The sequence below is a fragment of the Ursus arctos genome, unplaced genomic scaffold (assembly GCF_023065955.2).
Source record: "Ursus arctos isolate Adak ecotype North America unplaced genomic scaffold, UrsArc2.0 scaffold_15, whole genome shotgun sequence".
Taxonomy (NCBI): Eukaryota; Metazoa; Chordata; class Mammalia; order Carnivora; family Ursidae; genus Ursus; species Ursus arctos.
The window spans coordinates 29524540-29530539 of NW_026622819.1; positions in this window are offsets into that span (position 1 = coordinate 29524540).

The window sequence follows — 6000 nt, forward strand, 5'->3', positions numbered from 1 at the left end:
AAGTGCCATGGATTTCGCTCAACTTCAAGTGTCATAGGCCAGTCAATCTGTAAATACTGTTCTATGTAGTATTTACTTTTTTACAATTTCCTGAGATGTTGCAAAATAAATATCAGAACAAGAAGTTGTTTTGGTCGATGCTTATATCTTCTAATATGAAGAGCCTGACACAGAGTTCTCACTAAATGTTTGTCAAAGAATGAAAGAGAAAAGATCGCGTAATTAGAAGTAAAAGGGCAGGTTATATTACAAGCTAAAATTAAATGGGAATGAAGCAGCAAATTGTTAAACTTTAACTTCTTGCTGAATAGCAGAATTTATCTTCTTAGTTATTTTGTGCCCAAGATTTGTGCTCTTCTTTCCAACTTTTGGCGAATCTCCCTGCTTTCCTGTTCTGTTCATTTCTCTTTTTTTGTAAATAAGATTTCATTTGAAATACTTAAAATAGAAAATGATCTCTAGGTGAAACAAAAATCATAATCACACCTGTAATGCAAGTTCTGGAAATGAAAGGCTTTGTTCTTTGAAAAGATCGATCACCCACAAAAGGAGCAACGTTGAGATGATAAGGTTTTCTTATTAAATTACTTCCATTTTGGCCCTTAAACTGACTTCTTGCGATGTGTGATCTAACATATCTAGTGTTTATCAATTGGCAAGATGAGACTTGGCTGTGTTCCTGAAAGAAATTTTGGAACTGAATAAATCTACAAATTAAGTATAGTTATTAACCAGTGAATAGTTGAAATGAGTGAAACTATTCTTTGTTTTAAGCCTGACTGATAAATGTAGATTTAAATTGGTTTATTTTAGAGCGCAGTTTTGGACAAGATTCAAAACTTTAATTAGATCCCTGTAACAAGAAGACATATGAGAGCAATCAGCTAATTTTCTCTAGATGTTATGTTCTTTTCCCAAAGTGGTCTGGAATGCTATTTGAGGGGCATGAAAAATGCGATAAACACCGTGAAAGATAGTATCTGCCCAGGATTCCGTTTTGAATATTCTCTTTCGGATAAAAAAGATTTCGGGGGTGTTATGTAAACTATTTTGGTAAATTATTATATCCCTAGCATAGCCCCAACAGGATTACATTTTGTCTCTTGTTTATTTATACGGTGCCTTCTTCCAAAGAGACTTAAGGTGGTTTACAACAAAAGGCAAATATTAAAAAAAAAAAAAAAAAGTCAAAAAAACTCTGGCTGAGACAGACAATAGCATTTGAGCACAAAACTTAGCTCCAAGTTTCCTCGTAACCAAGTGAAACAGGGGAAATGAAGATTTTTATAACTCCCATCGTCAAGTAGAAGGAATCATACAATTTCTTTAGGAGAAAGTCTCTCCTTTGGTCCAAGTTCTGAGAGGAATTTATTATAAGGGTCTTTATATAAGGGATATTTAAAAATCTAAGTTAAGACGGCCACTATACAACAACAGTTTTGGCCAACTTTTGGTGGCAAGAAGAGCTAATACATGTTTTTTTTCCTGGTGAATAGCTTTGAAATTGCTATTGTTGAAAGTAAGTAGCAAGACGCCCACAGAGTTATTATTATTTTTTATACTGTCCTTTGAAGACAAGCCAAGGATGTAATATCAAATCTTGGTTTTCCCAGTTTCCTTCTTATAAAAGGGAGTTATTAAAAAAGTACCTGCCTCATAGGGTGGTAGAGAGTTAATATTATGAGTTAATGTCTATAAAACCATTTACTGCTGTGTTACTTTTGTTGGTTTAACTCAGCCAAAGTGTGCCCGTATAGTTCCTCCTCTCCTCTTACAGCTTGTCCTGCATTGTAAACAGCCTCAAGTCCCTTTTGGAAGAATGAGTTGTGTATGCACCTGACACAGAGTAAGCAAGGACTATTAGCTATGAATATTCTCATTATTATGCTTTCTTTTATTCCTCCTAAATCTATCAAAGCAGATGGAAGAGCCTGTTCTGGGGCTAAGTGTGGTTGTGAAGTGGTTATAAAATCTTGCTATCCTTAGTGGGTAAAGCTTAGAGGGTGAGGAGGGGTAGATAGGTATCGCTAAATGCCCATAAAATCATCTCTGTTCTCTTTTCTTCTCTTTTATTGTTTGCCTATCATCTCCTGTCCTACATGACTTCACTTAACTATTTGATTTGAGGAGCCCTGAGTAAGGGGCCTGTCCCCTAGAAGACTAACATTTAGTTAACTCCCTAGATCTTAAGACCTGTCATCTTCAAGAATCATGTGAAATTTCTTATGCTTCTGAGAGGTTAAGTGCCTCAAGCTGTTAAGGCTAACTTCCAGAGTCAGAGCCTAAGGTTAAAGAAGGGCAAGTCCCAGGAATGGAGAGAGCCCCTGCAAGGAGTAGGGGGCACCACTAGCAAACCCTTCTTTCTGGAATAAACCCTGCCTGCTGCCTCCACTCCGCGCTCTTCTCCATGCCTCCCATTTGACCCCAAGGAACTGCTGATTGATTAGAATCTTCCTTTCTAATCCTTGCACTTCCTCTCAGCAAGCTCATTCCCCTTCCTGCCTCTCTGGTCTTCTCTTTCCTGGTCTGCACTCGTGCCTCACGTCTTCTCTCATGGTCCTCCATCCCTCCACCTTTTATCTCTTCTTTCTGCCTTATGGAACCCTCTCCCCTGGTGCTGTTTTTCTCTTTCCTCTCTGTATTCTTTGTCTATTGTCTCGAGTCATTGTGGGGCAAAGCAAGACATTAAAATTGATGCTACCTTATTCCATATAGTCCATCATCATCCCAGAATCCTGTGCTAATATTCTCAGTTGAGCTAATGGAGCCCACAAAAGAGCAATTTACTCCATTCTCAGTGGTGATATTAAGCCCATTATTTAATTTATTCCTACAGCTACTGCACTCAGTGTGTTGCCAGAGGCCTCTTGCACAGATGGAGAAAGAAGCCAAAAGATTAAGGAATTGAGCTGAGGTCAAGCCAGAGGTAGCGAAGTGGTTCGAAATTGGACCCAAATTCCTTAAATCCTTGAATATATTATTCTAACTAATGCACTTAATCCACAGACTTCAATGGTCTGTGCAAGACCAAAAACGTAAAACCAAAAGAAAGTTTTTGTTTCCAGTTTCTGACTGTGAAGAATTTTCAATGGTTACACATTTGCCAACAGACTTAATTCAAGGTCTCTAACACATTGGAAAATAATGAGTCAGTTAAATAATTAATTTCAGCAATATCCCTGGGGTTTCCTCCAGATACCTAATCTGGTATACCGCCTGGGTCTCATATCAGAAAACAAAAGTGGCCATCACTATGGCAGCTCTGGTCAACAGGGACATTTCTGTTGATGATTTGCCTACTGGAACTAGAGGTAACTGAGGACACCACTCTCCAAGGAAAAGTCAGCAACTCTGAGATTCTTTTCTGTGACATGTCCAAGAATTCTGGGGTTTCTACCTAGTCTGTTTAATCACACGGAAACTTATGCTCAAAGAGCAGATAGAAAATTCACCACCACCCAAATCCAGCTCAAAGTCAAGTGCTCGTGGAACCTCATTCTACCCACCTAGGTAGGCCAATCCTGGACTACACCAATTAATCTAAGCTTGCCAGATGTTTTTCTTAACTCTAGGAGGAGAAACAGTTGTACATATGACCCTCAGATTGGGAGATTGATATTAATTGATTATTAAACAGTTAATAACCATGAATAGTCTCAGTGCCAGGCTCTTACTCTGTGTTAAAGGTATTAGTCCCACTTTACAGATGAACAAACCAAAGCTCAAAGAAGTAAAATAACAAAGATTCGAACATACCCATCTAATTCTGAAGTTATTTTAATGATTTTGAAGATATTGGCTAAAAGGAGGGTTCAGAATATTTAGTTGGTAGATAATGGCAATGAACATTTATTGAGCACTTACAGCATGCCGGGCCCTATGTACCAACTCATCCATCCGTGCAATCCTGTAATTGCAACCCCTTTACAAAGCAGGCCACACATATATTGGCAACAATGCAATTCATACCACCAAGGACTGGCTCTAAAATCCACACTCCTAATTCTTGGACTCTGTTCCACCATCAATGCTGCCCTAAACCTTTGCCTCTTCTAGCTTCAGGAGCTGCACTGGGATCTCGCCTACAACATGTTGCCACTGCAGGCGATGCTTTGACTAAGTTGGGTTTTGACCGAACACCACGCAATGCCCTTCCCAGCCTGAAAGAATGCTCTGAATGTTCCCCAAAGCAGCTTGGGAACTGATATTCTAGCTCATTCTCCCCATTCACTTCACAGGGTACTAGACACTCTAAGGAACTTCCTCTTCTCTGTCTCTACCTAGAAATCTGAATTGGTAACTATCTTCTAAATTCTGAAGTCTCTTCAGACTCCACATACTCCAAATGAAACTCATATTTTCTGTTGCAAGTACACTCCTCCTATGTCCCCAGTTTTCATTAACTTATGCACTAATTACATTCCGGACCAGGGATAGAACAGTGAAGAACAGAAAGTTCCTGCCTAGTTCTAGATAGAAAAACAGACAATGAACAGAACAAATAGGTAAGTAATATAATAACAGTATCAACTTGAAATACATACTTTGGAAAAAAATAAAGTAGGTTTAAGGGATAGAAAATGACAGGGGTTGCTTTGCTTTTTTGTAGGGGTGGGGGGAGGCAGAGGAATAGAGAGAGAGAGAATCCCAAACAGGCTCCACACCCAGTGCAGAGCCTGATGCGATGCTTGATGTGGGGCTCGATGAGGGGCTCAATCTCACGACCCTGAAATTATGACCTGAGCCAAAATCGAGAATTGGATGTTTAACTGGTGGAGCCACCCAGGCACCCCCAGGGGCTGCTCTTCTAAATGGGGGTAACTGGGGAGGCCTCCCTGAAAAGGAGTTCTTGAGCAAAGAGACATAAATGAAATGAGAGATGGAGCCTTGCTAATATCTAGAGAGCAACAAGTATGTGGCTAACATGGCCCAGAACTGCAAGGAGGCCATGGTGGCTTGAGCATAGAGCATAGAGAGACCAGAGAAGTATGATCAGAACTTTTGCTTTTCTTCTCTACGTGATCCCTCTAGCCTATAGGTGAAGAACAGATTTTAGGGGTCAGGAAGAGAAACAGGGGTATTCTCAAGGGGCCTATGACAATTGTCCTAGGGTGAGACCATGCTAGCTTAGACCATCAACCTTCTAGCAACTTCAGTTGGCCACCTTCTTTGACTTGTCCCTTTCTTTCACTTGCTACATTCCTGTATAGATGCCCAACTGTGGGTTTTGTTTCTACAATGACTCCGCAGCCACTGGAGGCTGGTTGAGTTTCCCGAGATACAGATCTTAAGAGATTAGCACGGAGAAGATTCATTAGGAAGTGTTCTTAGGGTAACAGCCTGTTGAAGAGAAGGAAGCCAGCGGCCTGGGCAGAGAAAGAAGTTCAATTGCAGTGTGGGGGCTTCTGAAGCCAGGATGACCATTCAGAGCTATCTGAGCTGTGGTGGGAGGTGGTGCCTTTACGCCCCTGCAGGACTTAGTCATTGGACACCAACCATCCCAGGAAGAGGGTGTATGACTGTGAGTAATAGGGCTTGACAGCTGAGGGCTCTCTGTTGGCAGCGTTCTCAGTGACTTGGGTAATAAGATCTTTATTCTTTCGGAGGGTCTGAGAACCACTTCCCAACACCCACCACGCCATCCATCTTTACATTTGTCACTGAAACGGCCCTGATTTAATTCCCCATTCTTCCTGCTTAGACTATGGCCCGCGACGCTATCTTCGGAATTATATCCGAAGGAAAGGCCAAATTGCTCCTATCGCCTATAGAATTACATTTAGACTACTGAGCCCAGCACAGAACCTTCTAAGAGCCAAACATCATCTCCCCACCACATGTCTCACAATCCGTGCAGGCAAATCTATTTGGCACACCCTAAAATCCATGCTGTTGCTCGAATCGGAAATGCCCTTCATTTTATCTGTCAAAATCCTATTCTTGAAGGCTAGCTGAATTCTACCTTCCTCTTTCTCCAGAACCTCTATTCTAAAACTCCTT